Source organism: Styela clava, chromosome 5 (assembly GCF_964204865.1).
Source record: "Styela clava chromosome 5, kaStyClav1.hap1.2, whole genome shotgun sequence".
NCBI lineage: Eukaryota > Metazoa > Chordata > Ascidiacea > Stolidobranchia > Styelidae > Styela > Styela clava.
In genome coordinates, this window is record NC_135254.1 from 634812 (window position 1) to 653887 (window position 19076).

Here is a 19076-nt window from a genome sequence, read left to right on the forward strand (position 1 = left end):
TATACTTGCGAAACCTGCATTTCTAGTCACTTATACTTGCGAAACCTGCATTTCTAGTCAGTTATACTTGCGAAACCTGAATTTCTAGTCACTTATATTTGTGATACCTGCATTTCTTGCCACTTATAATTGCGAAACCTGCATTTCTAGCCACTTATACTTGCGAAACCTGCATTTCTAGTCACTTATACTTGCGAAACCTGCATTTCTAGTCACTTATACTTGCGATACCTGCATTTCTAGTCACTTATACTTGCGATACCTGCATTTCTAGCCACTCATACTTGCGAAACCTGCATTTCTAGCCACTTATACTTGCGAAACCTGCATTTCTAGCCACTTATATTTGCGAAACCTGCATTTCTAGCCTTTTATACTTGCGAAACCTGCATTTCTAGCCACTTATACTTGCGAAACCTGCATTTCTAGCCACTTATACTTGCGAAACCTGCATTTCAAGCCACTTATACTTGCGAAACCTGCATTTCTAGCCACTTATACTTGCGAAACCTGCATTTCTAGCCACTTATATTTGCGAAACCTGCATTTCTAGCCTTTTATACTTGCGATACCTGCGTTTCTAGTCACTTATATTTGTAATACCTGCATTTCTAGCCCATACTTGTAATACCTGCATTTCTAGTCACTTATACTTGCGAAACCTGCATTTCTAGTCACTTATACTTGCGAAACCTGCATTTCTAGTCACTTATACTTGCGAAACCTGCATTTCTAGTCACTTATACTTGCGATACCTGCATTTCTAGTCACTTATACTTGCGATACCTGCATTTCTAGCCACTCATACTTGCGAAACCTGCATTTCTAGCCACTTATATTTGTGATACCTGCGTTTCTAGCCACTGATACTTATAATACCTGCATTTTAGTCACTTATACTTGCAAACCTTCATTTCTAGTCACTTATACTTGCGAAACCTGCATTTCTAGTCACTTATACTTGCGAAACCTGCATTTCAAGCCACTTATACTTGCGAAACCTGCATTTCTAGCCACTTATACTTGCGAAACCTGCATTTCTAGCCACTTATACTTGCGCAACCTGCATTTCTAGTCACTTATACTTGCGAAACCTGCATTTCTAGCCACCTACACTTGCGAAACCTGCGTTTCTAGTCACTTATACTTGCGATACCTGAATTTCTAGTCACTTATACTTGCGATACCTGCATTTCTAGTCACTTATACTTGCGATACCTGCGTTCTAGTCACTTATACTTGCGATACCTGCGTTTCTAGTCACTTATATTTGTGATACCTGCATTTCTAGCCCCTTATACTTGCGAAACCTGCGTTTCTAGCCACTGATACTTGTAATATCTGCATTTTTAGTCACTTATACTTGCAAACCTGTATTTCTAGTCACTGATACTTGTAATACCTGCATTTCTAGTCACTTATACTTGCAAACCTTCATTTCTAGTCACTTATACTTGCGAAACCTGCATTTCTAGTCACTTATACTTGCGAAACCTGCATTTCTAGTCACTGATACTTGTATTTCCAGTCACTGATAACCCGCATTTCCAGACACTAATACTTGCGGTACCTGCATTTCTAGTCACTGATACTTGCGATACCTGCATTTCTAGTCACTTATACTTGCGATACATGCATTTTTAGTCACTTATACTTGCGATACCTGCGTTTTAGTCACTTATACTTGCGATACCTGCGTTTCTAGTCACTTATATTTGTAATACCTGCATTTCTAGCCCATACTTGTAATACCTGCATTTCTAGTCACTTATACTTGCGAAACCTGCATTTCTAGTCACTTATACTTGCGAAACCTGCATTTCTAGTCACTTATACTTGCGAAACCTGCATTTCTAACCACTTATACTTGCGAAACCTGCATTTCTAGTCACTTATACTTTCGATTCCTGCATTTCTAGTCACTGATACTTGTAATACCTGCATTTCTAGTCACTTATACTTGCGAAACCTGCATTTCTAGTCACTTATACTGGCGAAACCTGCATTTCTAGTTACTTATACTTGCGAAACCTGCATTTCTAGTCATTTATACTTGCGAAACCTGCATTTCTAGTCACTTATACTGGCGATACCTGCATTTCTAGTCACTTATACTTGCGATACCTGCATTTCTAGTCACTTATATTTGTGATACCTGCATTTCTAGTCTCTGATACTTGCAATACCTGCATTTCTAGTCACTTATACTTGCGATATCTGCATTTCAAGTCACTGATACTTGTGGTACCTGCCCTCCTAGTCATTGATACTTGTGATACCTGCATTTCGAGTCACTTATACTTGCGATACCTGCATTTCGAGTCACTTATACTTGCGAAACCTGCATTTCTAGCCACTTATACTTGCGAAACCTGCGTTTATAGTCACTTATACTTGCGATACCTGCATTTCTAGTCACTGATACCTGCGAAACCTGCGTTTATAGCCACTTATACTTGCGATACCTGCATTTCTAGTCACTTATACTTGCGAAACCTGCATTTCTAGCCACTTATACTTGCGAAACCTGCATTTCTAGCCACCTACACTTGCGAAACCTGCGTTTCTAGTCACTTATACTTGCGATACCTGAATTTCTAGTCACTTATACTTGCGATACCTGCATTTCTAGTCACTTATACTTGCGATACCTGCGTTCTAGTCACTTATACTTGCGATACCTGCGTTTTAGTCACTTATACTTGCGATACCTGCATTTCTAGTCACTTATATTTGTGATACCTGCATTTCTAGCCCCTTATACTTGCGAAACCTGCATTTCTAGCCACTTATATTTGTGATACCTGCGTTTCTAGCCACTGATACTTGTAATACCTGCATTTTAGTCACTTATACTTGCAAACCTGTATTTCTAGTCACTTATACTTGCGATTCCTGCATTTCTAGTCACTTATACTTGCGAAACCTGCATTTCTAGTCACTTATATTTGCGATACCTGCATTTCTAGTCACTTATACTTGCGAAACCTGCATTTCTAGTCAGTTATACTTGGCGAAACCTGCATTTCTAGTCACTTATACTTGCGAAACCTGCATTTCTAGTCACTTATACTTGCGCAACCTGCATTTCTAGTCACTTATACTTGCGAAACCTGCATTTCTAGTCACTTATACTTGCGATACCTGCATTTCTAGTCACTTATACTTGCGAAACCTGCATTTCTAGTCACTTATACTTGCGATACCTGCATTTCTAGCCACTTATACTTGCGAAACCTGCATTTCTAGCCACTTATACTTGCGAAACCTGCATTTCTAGCCACTTATACTTGCGAAACCTGCATTTCTAGCCTTTTATACTTGCGAAACCTGCATTTCTAGCCACTTATACTTGCGAAACCTGCATTTCTAGCCACTTATACTTGCGAAACCTGCATTTCTAGCCACTTATACTTGCGAAACCTGCATTTCAAGCCACTTATACTTGCGAAACCTGCATTTCTAGCCACTTATACTTGCGCAACCTGCATTTCTAGTCACTTATACTTGCGAAACCTGCATTTCTAGCCACCTACACTTGCGAAACCTGCGTTTCTAGTCACTTATACTTGCGATACCTGAATTTCTAGTCTCTTATACTTGCGATACCTGCATTTCTAGTCACTTATACTTGCGATACCTGCGTTCTAGTCACTTATACTTGCGATACCTGCGTTTTAGTCACTTATACTTGCGATACCTGCGTTTCTAGTCACTTATATTTGTGATACCTGCATTTCTAGCCCCTTATACTTGCGAAACCTGCGTTTCTAGCCACTGATACTTGTAATACCTGCATTTTTAGTCACCTATACTTGCAAATCTGTATTTCTAGTCACTGATACTTGTAATACCTGCATTTCTAGTCACTTATACTTGCGATACCTGCGTTTTAGTCACTTATACTTGCGATACCTGCGTTTCTAGTCACTTATATTTGTAATACCTGCATTTCTAGCCCATACTTGTAATACCTGCATTTCTAGTCACTTATACTTGCGAAACCTGCATTTCTAGTCACTTATACTTGCGAAACCTGCATTTCTAGTCACTTATACTTGCGAAACCTGCATATCTAACCACTTATACTTGCGAAACCTGCATTTCTAGTCACTGATACTTGTAGTACCTGCATTTCTAGTCACTTATACTTGCAAACCTGCATTTCTAGCCACTTATACTTTCGATTCCTGCATTTCTAGTCACTGATACTTGTAATACCTGCATTTCTAGTCACTTATACTTGCGAAACCTGCATTTCTAGTCACTTATACTGGCGAAACCTGCATTTCTGGTTACTTATACTTGCGAAACCTGCATTTCTAGTCATTTATACTTGCGAAACCTGCATTTCTAGTCACTTATACTGGCGATACCTGCATTTCTAGTCACTTATACTTGCGATACCTGCATTTCTAGTCACATATATATTTGTGATACCTGCATTTCTAGTCTCTGATACTTGCGATACCTGCATTTCTAGTCACTTATACTTGCGATATCTGCATTTCTAGTCACTGATACCTGCGGTACCTGCCCTCCTAGTCATTGATACTTGTGATACCTGCATTTCTAGTCACTTATACTTGCGATACCTGCATTTCGAGTCACTTATACTTGCGAAACTTGGATTTCTAGTCACTTATACTTGCGAAACCTGCATTTCTAGCCACTTATACTTGCGAAACCTGCGTTTATAGTCACTTATACTTGCGATACCTGCATTTCTAGTCACTGATACTTGCGAAACCTGCATTTCTAGCTACATATACTTGCGAAACCCGCATTTCTAGACACTGATACTTGTAATACCTGCATTTCTAGTCACTGATACTTGCGATACCTGCATTTCTAGCCACTTATACTTGCGAAACCTGCATTTCTAGCCACTTATACTTGCGAAACCTGCGTTTATAGTCACTTATACTTGCGATACCTGCATTTCTAGTCACTTATACTTGCGAAACCTGCATTTCTAGTCACTTATACTTGCGATACCTGCATTTCTAGTCACTGATACGTGCGATACCTGCATTTCTAGTCACTTATACTTGCGATACCTGCATTTCTAGTCACTGATACTCGTGCTACCTGTATTTCTAGTCACTGATACTTGCGATACCTGCATTTCCAGTCACTGATACTTGCGATACCTGCATTTCTAGCCACTTATACTTGCGAAACCTGTATTTCTAGTCACTTATACTTGCGAAACCTGCATTTCTAGCCACCTATACTTGCGAAACCTGCGTTTCTAGTCACTTATACTTGCGATACCTGCATTTCTAGTCACTTATACTTGCGATACTTGTATTTCCAGTCACTGATAACCTGCATTTCCAGACACTAATACTTGCGGTACCTGCATTTCTAGTCACTGATACTTGCGATACCTGCGTTTTAGTCACTTATACTTGCGATACCTGCATTTCTAGCCACTTATATTTGTGATACCTGCGTCTCTAGCCACTGATACTTGTAATACCTGCATTTTTAGTCACTTATACTTGCAAACCTGCATTTCTAGTCACTTATACTTGCGATTCCTGCATTTCTAGTCACTGATACTTGTAGTACCTGCATTTCTAGTCACTTATACTTGCAAACCTGCATTTCTAGTCAATTATACTTTCGATTCCTGCATTTCTAGTCACTTATACTTGCGAAACCTGCATTTCTAGTCACTTATACTTGCGAAACCTGCATTTCTAATCACTTATAGTTGCGAAACCTGCATTTCTAGTTACTTATACTTGCGAAACCTGCATTTCCAGTCTCTTATACTTGCGAAACCTGCATTTCTAGTCACTTATACTTGCGATACCTGCATTTCTAGTCACTTATATTTGTGATACCTGCATTTCTAGTCACTTATACTCGCGATACCTGCATTACTAGTCACTTATACTTGCGATATCTGCATTTCTAGTCACTGATACCTGCGGTACCTGCCCTCCTAGTCATTGATACTTGTGATACCTGCATTTCTAGTCACTTATACTTGCGATTCCTGCATTTCTAGTCACTGATACTTGCGATACCTGCCCTTCTAGTCACTGATACTTGCGATACCTGCCCTTCTAGTCCCTAATACTTGCGATACCTGCCCTTCTAGTCACTGATACTTGCGATACCTGTCCTTCTAGTCACTGATACTTGCGATACCTGTCCTTCTAGTCACTGATACTTGCGATACCTGCCCTTCTAGTCCCTAATACTTGCGATACCTGCCCTTCTAGTCACTGATACTTGCGATACCTGCATTTCTAGTCCCTGATACTTGCGATACCTGCCCTTCTAGTCACTGATACTTGCGATACCTGTCCTTCTAGTCACTGATACTTGCGATACCTGTCCTTCTAGTCACTGATACTTGCGATACCTGCCCTTCTAGTCCCTAATACTTGCGATACCTGCCCTTCTAGTCACTGATACTTGCGATACCTGTCCTTCTAGTCACTGATACTTGCGATACCTGTCCTTCTAGTCACTGATACTTGCGATACCTGCCCTTCTAGTCACTGATACTTGCGATACCTGTCCTTCTAGTCACTGATACTTGCGATACCTGCATTTCTAGTCACTGATACTCGCGATACCTGCATTTCTAGTCACTAATACTTGCGATACCTGCATTTCTAGTCACTGATACTTGCGATACGTCACGGATACTTGCGATACCTGCCCTTCTAGTCACTGATACTCGCGATACCTGCCCTTCTAGTCACTGATAATCGCGATACCTGCCCTTCTAGTCACTGATACTTGCGATACCTGTCCTTCTAGTCACTGATACTTGCGATACCTGCCCTTCTAGTCCCTGATACTTGCGATACCTGCCCTTCTAGTCACTGATACTTGCGATACCTGCCCTTCTAGTCCCTGATAATCGCGATACCTGCATTTCTAGTCACTGATAATCGCGATACCTGCATTTCTAGTCACTGATAATCGCGATACCTGCCCTTCTAGTCACTGATAAGTGCAATACCTGTCCTTCTAGTCCCTGATACTCGCGATACCTGCCCTTCTAGTCACTGATACTTGCGATACCTGCCCTTCTAGTCACTGATACTTGCGAAACCTGCATTTCTAGCCACCTATACTTGCGAAACCTGCGTTTCTAGTCACTTATACTTGCGATACCTGCATTTCTAGTCACTTATACTTGCGATACCTGCATTTCTAGTCACTTATACTTGCGAAACCTGCGTTTCTAGTCACTTATACTTGCGATACCTGAATTTCTAGTCACTTATACTTGCGATACCTGCATTTCTAGTCACTTATACTTGCGATACCTGCGTTCTAGTCACTTATACTTGCGATACCTGCGTTTTAGTCACTTATACTTGCGATACCTGCATTTCTAGTCACTTATATTTGTGATACCTGCATTTCTAGCCCCTTATACTTGCGAAACCTGCATTTCTAGCCACTTATATTTGTGATACCTGCGTTTCTAGCCACTGATACTTGTAATACCTGCATTTTAGTCACTTATACTTGCAAACCTGTATTTCTAGTCACTTATACTTGCGATTCCTGCATTTCTAGTCACTTATACTTGCGAAACCTGCATTTCTAGTCACTTATATTTGCGATACCTGCATTTCTAGTCACTTATACTTGCGAAACCTGCATTTCTAGTCAGTTATACTTGGCGAAACCTGCATTTCTAGTCACTTATACTTGCGAAACCTGCATTTCTAGTCACTTATACTTGCGCAACCTGCATTTCTAGTCACTTATACTTGCGAAACCTGCATTTCTAGTCACTTATACTTGCGATACCTGCATTTCTAGTCACTTATACTTGCGAAACCTGCATTTCTAGTCACTTATACTTGCGATACCTGCATTTCTAGCCACTTATACTTGCGAAACCTGCATTTCTAGCCACTTATACTTGCGAAACCTGCATTTCTAGCCACTTATACTTGCGAAACCTGCATTTCTAGCCACTTATACTTGCGAAACCTGCATTTCTAGCCACTTATACTTGCGAAACCTGCATTTCTAGCCACTTATACTTGCGAAACCTGCATTTCAAGCCACTTATACTTGCGAAACCTGCATTTCTAGCCACTTATACTTGCGCAACCTGCATTTCTAGTCACTTATACTTGCGAAACCTGCATTTCTAGCCACCTACACTTGCGAAACCTGCGTTTCTAGTCACTTATACTTGCGATACCTGAATTTCTAGTCTCTTATACTTGCGATACCTGCATTTCTAGTCACTTATACTTGCGATACCTGCGTTCTAGTCACTTATACTTGCGATACCTGCGTTTTAGTCACTTATACTTGCGATACCTGCGTTTCTAGTCACTTATATTTGTGATACCTGCATTTCTAGCCCCTTATACTTGCGAAACCTGCGTTTCTAGCCACTGATACTTGTAATACCTGCATTTTTAGTCACCTATACTTGCAAACCTGTATTTCTAGTCACTGATACTTGTAATACCTGCATTTCTAGTCACTTATACTTGCGATACCTGCGTTTTAGTCACTTATACTTGCGATACCTGCGTTTCTAGTCACTTATATTTGTAATACCTGCATTTCTAGCCCATACTTGTAATACCTGCATTTCTAGTCACTTATACTTGCGAAACCTGCATTTCTAGTCACTTATACTTGCGAAACCTGCATTTCTAGTCACTTATACTTGCGAAACCTGCATTTCTAACCACTTATACTTGCGAAACCTGCATTTCTAGTCACTGATACTTGTAGTACCTGCATTTCTAGTCACTTATACTTGCAAACCTGCATTTCTAGTCACTTATACTTTCGATTCCTGCATTTCTAGTCACTGATACTTGTAATACCTGCATTTCTAGTCACTTATACTTGCGAAACCTGCATTTCTAGTCACTTATACTGGCGAAACCTGCATTTCTGGTTACTTATACTTGCGAAACCTGCATTTCTAGTCATTTATACTTGCGAAACCTGCATTTCTAGTCACTTATACTGGCGATACCTGCATTTCTAGTCACTTATACTTGCGATACCTGCATTTCTAGTCACATATATATTTGTGATACCTGCATTTCTAGTCTCTGATACTTGCGATACCTGCATTTCTAGTCACTTATACTTGCGATATCTGCATTTCTAGTCACTGATACCTGCGGTACCTGCCCTCCTAGTCATTGATACTTGTGATACCTGCATTTCTAGTCACTTATACTTGCGATACCTGCATTTCGAGTCACTTATACTTGCGAAACTTGCATTTCTAGTCACTTATACTTGCGAAACCTGCATTTCTAGCCACTTATACTTGCGAAACCTGCGTTTATAGTCACTTATACTTGCGATACCTGCATTTCTAGTCACTGATACTTGCGATACCTGCATTTCTAGTCACTGATACTTGCGATACCTGCATTTCTAGCCACTTATACTTGCGAAACCTGCATTTCTAGCCACTTATACTTGCGAAACCTGCGTTTATAGTCACTTATACTTGCGATACCTGCATTTCTAGTCACTTATACTTGCGAAACCTGCATTTCTAGTCACTTATACTTGCGATACCTGCATTTCTAGTCACTGATACGTGCGATACCTGCATTTCTAGTCACTTATACTTGCGATACCTGCATTTCTACTCACTGATACTCGTGCTACCTGCATTTCTAGTCACTGATACTTGCGATACCTGCATTTCCAGTCACTGATACTTGCGATACCTGCATTTCTAGCCACTTATACTTGCGAAACCTGTATTTCTAGTCACTTATACTTGCGAAACCTGCATTTCTAGCCACCTATACTTGCGAAACCTGCGTTTCTAGTCACTTATACTTGCGATACCTGCATTTCTAGTCACTTATACTTGCGATACCTGCATTTCTAGTCACTTATACTTGCGAAACCTGCATTTCTAGTCACTGATACTTGCGATACCTGCATTGCTAGTCACTTACATTGGCGATACCTGCATTTCTAGTCACTGATAATCGCGATACCTGCCCTTCTAGTCACTGATAATCGCGATACCTGCCCTTCTAGTCACTGATAATCGCGATACCTGCCCTTCTAGTCACTGATACTTGCGATACCTGTCCTTCTAGTCACTGATACTTGCGATACCTGCCCTTCTAGTCACTGATACTTGCGATACCTGTCCTTCTAGTCACTGATACTTGCGATACCTGTCCTTCTAGTCACTGATACTTGCGATACCTGCCCTTCTAGTCCCTGATACTTGCGATACCTGCCCTTCTAGTCACTGATACTTGCGATACCTGCCCTTCTAGTCACTGATAATCGCGATACCTGCCCTTCTAGTCACTGATACTTGCGATACCTGTCCTTCTAGTCACTGATACTTGCGATACCTGCCCTTCTAGTCACTGATACTTGCGATACCTGTCCTTCTAGTCACTGATACTTGCGATACCTGTCCTTCTAGTCACTGATACTTGCGATACCTGCCCTTCTAGTCCCTGATACTTGCGATACCTGCCCTTCTAGTCACTGATACTTGCGATACCTGCCCTTCTAGTCACTGATAATCGCGATACCTGCCCTTCTAGTCACTGATACTTGCGATACCTGCCCTTCTAGTCCCTGATACTTGCGATACCTGCCCTTCTAGTCCCTGATACTTGCGATACCTGCCCTTCTAGTCACTGATAATCGCGATACCTGCCCTTCTAGTCACTGATACTTGCGATACCTGTCCTTCTAGTCCCTGATACTTGCGATACCTGCCCTTCTAGTCACTGATACTTGCGATACCTGCCCTTCTAGTCACTGATACCTGCCCTTCTAGTCACTAATACTTGCGATACCTGCATTTCTAGTCACTAATACTTGCGATACCTGCATTTCTAGTCACTAATACTTGCGATACCTGCATTTCTAGTCACTGATACTTGCGATACCTGCATTTCTAGTCACTGATACTCGCGATACCTGCATTTCTAGTCACTAATACTTGCGATACCTGCATTTCTAGTCACTAATACTTGCGATACCTGCATTTCTAGTCACTAATACTTGCGATACCTGCATTTCTAGTCACTGATACTTGCGATACCTGCCCTTCTAGTCACTGATACTTGCGATACCTGCATTTCTAGCCACTTATATTTGTGATACCTGCGTTTCTAGCCACTGATACTTGTAATACCTGCATTTTAGTCACTTATACTTGCAAACCTGCATTTCTAGTCACTTATACTTGCGAAACCTGTCCTTCTAGTCACTGATACTTGCGATACCTGCATTTCTAGTCACTGATACTCGCGATACCTGCATTTCTAGTCACTAATACTCGCGATACCTGCATTTCTAGTCACTAATACTTGCGATACCTGCATTTCTAGTCACTAATACTTGCGATACCTGCATTTCTAGTCACTGATACTTGCGATACCTGCATTTCTAGTCACTGATACTTGCGATACCTGTCCTTCTAGTCCCTGATACTTGCGATACCTGCCCTTCTAGTCACTGATAATCGCGATACCTGCCCTTCTAGTCACTGATACCTGCGGTACCTGCCCTCCTAGTCATTGATACTTGTGATACCTGCATTTCTAGTCACTTATACTTGCGATACCTGCATTTCGAGTCACTTATACTTGCGAAACTTGCATTTCTAGTCACTTATACTTGCGAAACCTGCATTTCTAGCCACTTATACTTGCGAAACCTGCGTTTATAGTCACTTATACTTGCGATACCTGCATTTCTAGTCACTGATACTTGCGAAACCTGCATTTCTAGTCACTTATACTTGCGAAACCTGCATTTCTAGCCACTTATACTTGCGAAACCTGCGTTTATAGTCACTTATACTTGCGATACCTGCATTTCTAGTCACTTATACTTGCGAAACCTGCATTTCTAGTCACTTATACTTGCGATACCTGCATTTCTAGTCACTGATACTTGCGATACCTGCATTTCTAGTCACTTATACTTGCGAAACCTGCATTTCTAGTCACTTATACTTGCGATACCTGCATTTCTAGTCACTGATACTTGCGATACCTGCATTTCTAGTCACTTATACTTGCGAAACCTGCATTTCTAGTCACTTATACTTGCGATACCTGCATTTCTAGTCACTTATACTTGCGAAACCTGCATTTCTAGTCACTTATACTTGCGATACCTGCATTTCTAGTCACTGATACTTGCGATACCTGCATTTCTAGTCACTGATACTTGCGATACCTGCATTTCTAGTCACTGATACTCGTGCTACCTGCATTTCTAGTCACTGATACTTGCGATACCTGCATTTCCAGTCACTGATACTTGCGATACCTGCATTTCTAGCCACTTATACTTGCGAAACCTGCGTTTATAGTCACTTATACTTGCGATACCTGCATTTCTAGTCACTGATACTTGCGAAACCTGCATTTCTAGTCACTTATACTTGCGAAACCTGCATTTCTAGCCACTTATACTTGCGAAACCTGCGTTTATAGTCACTTATACTTGCGATACCTGCATTTCTAGTCACTTATACTTGCGAAACCTGCATTTCTAGTCACTTATACTTGCGATACCTGCATTTCTAGTCACTGATACTTGCGATACCTGCATTTCTAGTCACTTATACTTGCGAAACCTGCATTTCTAGTCACTTATACTTGCGATACCTGCATTTCTAGTCACTGATACTTGCGATACCTGCATTTCTAGTCACTTATACTTGCGAAACCTGCATTTCTAGTCACTTATACTTGCGATACCTGCATTTCTAGTCACTTATACTTGCGAAACCTGCATTTCTAGTCACTTATACTTGCGATACCTGCATTTCTAGTCACTGATACTTGCGATACCTGCATTTCTAGTCACTGATACTTGCGATACCTGCATTTCTAGTCACTGATACTCGTGCTACCTGCATTTCTAGTCACTGATACTTGCGATACCTGCATTTCCAGTCACTGATACTTGCGATACCTGCATTTCTAGCCACTTATACTTGCGAAACCTGCGTTTCTAGCCACCTATACTTGCGAAACCTGCATTTTAGTCACATATACTTGCAAACCTGCATTTCTAGTCACTAATACTTGCGATACCTGCATTTCTAGTCACTGATACTTGCGATACCTGCATTTCTAGTCACTAATACTTGCGATACCTGCATTTCTAGTCACTGATACTTGCGATACCTGCCCTTCTAGTCACTGATACTCGCGATACCTGCATTTCTAGTCACTAATACTTGCGATACCTGCATTTCTAGTCACTAATACTTGCGATACCTGCATTTCTAGTCACTAATACTTGCGATACCTGCATTTCTAGTCACTGATACTTGCGATACCTGCATTTCTAGTCACTGATACTCGCGATACCTGCATTTCTAGTCACTAATACTTGCGATACCTGCATTTCTAGTCACTAATACTTGCGATACCTGCATTTCTAGTCACTAATACTTGCGATACCTGCATTTCTAGTCACTGATACTTGCGATACCTGCCCTTCTAGTCACTGATACTTGCGATACCTGCATTTCTAGCCACTTATATTTGTGATACCTGCGTTTCTAGCCACTGATACTTGTAATACCTGCATTTTAGTCACTTATACTTGCAAACCTGCATTTCTAGTCACTTATACTTGCGAAACCTGTCCTTCTAGTCACTGATACTTGCGATACCTGCATTTCTAGTCACTGATACTCGCGATACCTGCATTTCTAGTCACTAATACTCGCGATACCTGCATTTCTAGTCACTAATACTTGCGATACCTGCATTTCTAGTCACTAATACTTGCGATACCTGCATTTCTAGTCACTGATACTTGCGATACCTGCATTTCTAGTCACTGATACTTGCGATACCTGTCCTTCTAGTCCCTGATACTTGCGATACCTGCCCTTCTAGTCACTGATAATCGCGATACCTGCCCTTCTAGTCACTGATACCTGCGGTACCTGCCCTCCTAGTCATTGATACTTGTGATACCTGCATTTCTAGTCACTTATACTTGCGATACCTGCATTTCGAGTCACTTATACTTGCGAAACTTGCATTTCTAGTCACTTATACTTGCGAAACCTGCATTTCTAGCCACTTATACTTGCGAAACCTGCGTTTATAGTCACTTATACTTGCGATACCTGCATTTCTAGTCACTGATACTTGCGAAACCTGCATTTCTAGTCACTTATACTTGCGAAACCTGCATTTCTAGCCACTTATACTTGCGAAACCTGCGTTTATAGTCACTTATACTTGCGATACCTGCATTTCTAGTCACTTATACTTGCGAAACCTGCATTTCTAGTCACTTATACTTGCGATACCTGCATTTCTAGTCACTGATACTTGCGATACCTGCATTTCTAGTCACTTATACTTGCGAAACCTGCATTTCTAGTCACTTATACTTGCGATACCTGCATTTCTAGTCACTGATACTTGCGATACCTGCATTTCTAGTCACTTATACTTGCGAAACCTGCATTTCTAGTCACTTATACTTGCGATACCTGCATTTCTAGTCACTTATACTTGCGAAACCTGCATTTCTAGTCACTTATACTTGCGATACCTGCATTTCTAGTCACTGATACTTGCGATACCTGCATTTCTAGTCACTGATACTTGCGATACCTGCATTTCTAGTCACTGATACTCGTGCTACCTGCATTTCTAGTCACTGATACTTGCGATACCTGCATTTCCAGTCACTGATACTTGCGATACCTGCATTTCTAGCCACTTATACTTGCGAAACCTGCGTTTCTAGCCACCTATACTTGCGAAACCTGCGTTTCTAGTCACTTATACTTGCGATACCTGCATTTCTAGTCACTTATACTTGCGATACCTGCATTTCTAGTCACTTATACTTGCGAAACCTGCATTTCTAGTCACTTATACTTGCGATACCTGCGTTTCTACTCACTTATATTTGTGATACCTGCATTTCTAGCCCCTTATACTTGCGAAACCTGTATTTCTAGTCACTTATATTTGTGATACCTGCGTTTCGAGTCACTTATACTTGCGAAACTTGCATTTCTAGTCACTTATACTTGCGAAACCTGCATTTCTAGCCACTTATACTTGCGAAACCTGCGTTTATAGTCACTTATACTTGCGATACCTGCATTTCTAGTCACTGATACTTGCGAAACCTGCATTTCTAGTCACTTATACTTGCGAAACCTGCATTTCTAGCCACTTATACTTGCGAAACCTGCGTTTATAGTCACTTATACTTGCGATACCTGCATTTCTAGTCACTTATACTTGCGAAACCTGCATTTCTAGTCACTTATACTTGCGATACCTGCATTTCTAGTCACTGATACTTGCGATACCTGCATTTCTAGTCACTTATACTTGCGAAACCTGCATTTCTAGTCACTTATACTTGCGATACCTGCATTTCTAGTCACTGATACTTGCGATACCTGCATTTCTAGTCACTTATACTTGCGAAACCTGCATTTCTAGTCACTTATACTTGCGATACCTGCATTTCTAGTCACTTATACTTGCGAAACCTGCATTTCTAGTCACTTATACTTGCGATACCTGCATTTCTAGTCACTGATACTTGCGATACCTGCATTTCTAGTCACTGATACTTGCGATACCTGCATTTCTAGTCACTGATACTCGTGCTACCTGCATTTCTAGTCACTGATACTTGCGATACCTGCATTTCCAGTCACTGATACTTGCGATACCTGCATTTCTAGCCACTTATACTTGCGAAACCTGCGTTTCTAGCCACCTATACTTGCGAAACCTGCGTTTCTAGTCACTTATACTTGCGATACCTGCATTTCTAGTCACTTATACTTGCGATACCTGCATTTCTAGTCACTTATACTTGCGAAACCTGCATTTCTAGTCACTTATACTTGCGATACCTGCGTTTCTACTCACTTATATTTGTGATACCTGCATTTCTAGCCCCTTATACTTGCGAAACCTGTATTTCTAGTCACTTATATTTGTGATACCTGCGTTTCTAGCCACTTATACTTGCGAAACCTGCATTTCTAGTCACTTATACTTGCGAAACCTGCATTTCTAGCCACTTATACTTGCGAAACCCGCATTTCTAGTCACTTATACTTGCGAAACCTGCATTTCTAGTCTCATATACTTGCGAAACCTGCATTTCTAGCCACTGATACTCGCTATACCTGCATTTCTAGTCACTGATACTCGCGATACCTGCATTTTCAGTCACTAATACTCGCGATACCTGCATTTCTAGTCACTGATACTTGTATTTCCAGTCACTGATAACCTGCATTTCCAGACACTAATACTTGCGGTACCTGCATTTCTAGTCACTGATACTTGCGATACCTGCATTTTTAGTCACTTATACTTGCGATACCTGCGTTTTAGTCACTTATACTTGCGATACCTGCATTTCTAGCCACTTATATTTGTGATACCTGCGTTTCTAGCCACTGATACTTGTAATACCTGCATTTTTAGTCACTTATACTTGCAAACCTGCATTTCTAGTCACTTATACTTGCGAAACCTGCATTTCTAGCCACTTATACTTGCGAAACCTGCATTTCTAGCCACTTATACTTGCGAAACCTGCATTTATCGTCACTGATACTTGTAGTACCTGCATTTCTAGTCACTTATACTTGCAAACCTGCATTTCTAGTCACTTATACTTTCGATTCCTGCATATCTAGTCACTTATACTTGCGAAACCTGCATTTCTAGTCACTTATACTTGCGAAACCTGCATTTCTAATCACTTATACTTGCGAAACCTGCATTTCTAGTTACTTATACTTGCGAAACCTGCATTTCCAGTCACTTATACTTGCGAAACCTGCATTTCTAGTCACTTATACTTGCGATACCTGCATTTCTAGTCACTTATATTTGTGATACCTGCATTTCTAGTCACTTATACTCGCGATACCTGCATTACTAGTCACTTATACTTGCGATATCTGCATTTCTAGTCACTGATACCTGCGGTACCTGCCCTCCTAGTCATTGATACTTGTGATACCTGCATTTCTAGTCACTTATACTTGCGATACCTGCATTTCTAGTCACTTACATTGGCGATACCTGCATTTCTAGTCACTTATACTTGCGATACCTGCGTTTCTACTCACTTATATTTGTGATACCTGCATTTCTAGCCCCTTATACTTGCGAAACCTGTATTTCTAGTCACTTATATTTGTGATACCTGCGTTTCTGGCCACTTATACTTGCGAAACCTGCATTTCTAGTCACTTATACTTGCGAAACCTGCATTTCTAGCCACTTATACTTGCGAAACCCGCATTTCTAGTCACTTATACTTGCGAAACCTGCATTTCTAGTCTCATATACTTGCGAAACCTGCATTTCTAGCCACTTATACTTGCAAAACCTGCATTTCTAGTCACTGATACTTGTAATACCTGCATTTCTAGTCACTTATACTTACAAACCTTCATTTCTAGTCACTTATACTTGCGATACCTGCATTTCTGGTTACTTATACTTGCGAAACCTGCATTTCTAGTCACTGATACTCGCTATACCTGCATTTCTAGTCACTTATACTTGCGATACCTGCATTTCTAGTCACTTATACTTGCGATACCTGCATTTCTAGTCACTGATACTTGCGATACCTGCATTTTTAGTCACTTATACTTGCGATACCTGCGTTTTAGTCACTTATACTTGCGATACCTGCATTTCTAGCCACTTATATTTGTGATACCTGCGTTTCTAGCCACTGATACTTGCAATACCTGCATTTTTAGTCACTTATACTTGCAAACCTGCATTTCTAGTCACTTATACTTGCGAAACCTGCATTTCTAGCCACTTATACTTGCGAAACCTGCATTTCTAGCCACTTATACTTGCGAAACCTGCATTTATCGTCACTGATACTTGTAGTACCTGCATTTCTAGTCACTTATACTTGCAAACCTGCATTTCTAGTCACTTATACTTTCGATTCCTGCATTTCTAGTCACTTATACTTGCGAAACCTGCATTTCTAGTCACTTATACTTGCGAAACCTGCATTTCTAATCACTTATACTTGCGAAACCTGCATTTCTAGTTACTTATACTTGCGAAACCTGCATTTCCAGTCACTTATACTTGCGAAACCTGCATTTCTAGTCACTTATACTCGCGATACCTGCATTACTAGTCACTTATACTTGCGATATCTGCATTTCTAGTCACTGATACCTGCGGTACCTGCCCTCCTAGTCATTGATACTTGTGATACCTGCATTTCTAGTCACTTATACTTGCGATACCTGCATTTTTAGTCACTTACATTGGCGATACCTGCATTTCTAGTCACTTATACTTGCGATACCTGCATTTCTAGTCACTTATACTTGCGAAACCTGCATTTCTAGTCACTGATACTTGTATTTCCAGTCACTGATAACCTGCATTTCCAGACACTAATACTTGCGGTACCTGCATTTCTAGTCACTGATACTTGCGATACCTGCATTTTTAGTCACTTATACTTGCGATACCTGCGTTTTAGTCACTTATACTTGCGATACCTGCATTTCTAGCCACTTATATTTGTGATACCTGCGTTTCTAGCCACTGATACTTGCAATACCTGCATTTTTAGTCACTTATACTTGCAAACCTGCATTTCTAGTCACTTATACTTGCGAAACCTGCATTTCTAGCCACTTATACTTGCGAAACCTGCATTTCTAGCCACTTATACTTGCGAAACCTGCATTTATCGTCACTGATACTTGTAGTACCTGCATTTCTAGTCACTTATACTTGCAAACCTGCATTTCTAGTCACTTATACTTTCGATTCCTGCATTTCTAGTCACTTATACTTGCGAAACCTGCATTTCTAGTCACTTATACTTGCGAAACCTGCATTTCTAATCACTTATACTTGCGAAACCTGCATTTCTAGTTACTTATACTTGCGAAACCTGCATTTCCAGTCACTTATACTTGCGAAACCTGCATTTCTAGTCACTTATACTCGCGATACCTGCATTACTAGTCACTTATACTTGCGATATCTGCATTTCTAGTCACTGATACCTGCGGTACC